The 703-nt window shown below is 56.0% G+C and overlaps 1 protein-coding gene across 1 annotated transcript in view; it reads left to right on the top strand.

Annotated features, from left to right (window-relative positions):
• Nucleotides 1–703, top strand: part of DNAJC16 (DnaJ heat shock protein family (Hsp40) member C16) — a 15,285-nt gene that overhangs the window by 13,996 nt on the left and 586 nt on the right. The window lies entirely within an intron of this gene.

Below are 703 nucleotides of genomic sequence, written 5' to 3'. Positions count from 1 at the left end.
CTGTATTAGAGATCGGTCAGCGCAGTGATGGGGGGTATTAGAGATCGGTCAGCGCAGTGATGGGCTGTGTGGGGAAGATTTGCAGGAAGTTCTCTCCTGTGTTGATTCTGATACTCGGCTCCCTGACCCTTTACATCTGCAGCAGTTTTCTTGAGCCCGCCCCCTTATTTCCTGCCTGAAAGACTTCAATCATCATCACCTAGGGCTCCACCGACGCCGGTATCAGTATCTGTGCCGATACCGAGAACTCGCCCAAATGCTCCGATGCCAATCCCGATACCAGAACTTCGGGTATCAGGAAGCCGGGCAGTGCGTGACGACTCCATGCTCCCTCGTCACTTTTTTTTTTTGGAGCCGCCTCCCCAACCAATCGCGTAGCCGGGTGGCGTGTAATGACTCGTTGCCTGGCTTCCTGATTGGTCGGGAAGCTGGCCAATCGGAAGCCAGACGGCGAGTCTTTCCCCACTGGCTTCCTGATTGGCGTGAAACCCGGCTCCATGCTCCCTTGTCAGCAGGTGACCAGGAAGCCAGGTGCCGTGTAATGACTTGTCACCTGGCTTCCAGATTGGCCAATCAGGAAGCCAGACAGCGAGTCATTACCTGCCCCCCCTGCTTCCTGATTGGCAGGAAAGCCGGCTCCATGCTCCCTCATCAGCAGGTGATGAGGGAACATGGAGACAGCTTCCCGGCTAATCAGGAACCG

Source organism: Nanorana parkeri, unplaced genomic scaffold (assembly GCF_000935625.1).
Source record: "Nanorana parkeri isolate BGI_ZX_2015 unplaced genomic scaffold, ASM93562v1 scaffold323, whole genome shotgun sequence".
NCBI classification, from domain to species: domain Eukaryota; kingdom Metazoa; phylum Chordata; class Amphibia; order Anura; family Dicroglossidae; genus Nanorana; species Nanorana parkeri.
Note: the sequence above shows the minus strand (reverse complement) of the source record. Positions and strands in the feature narration are given on the sequence as shown.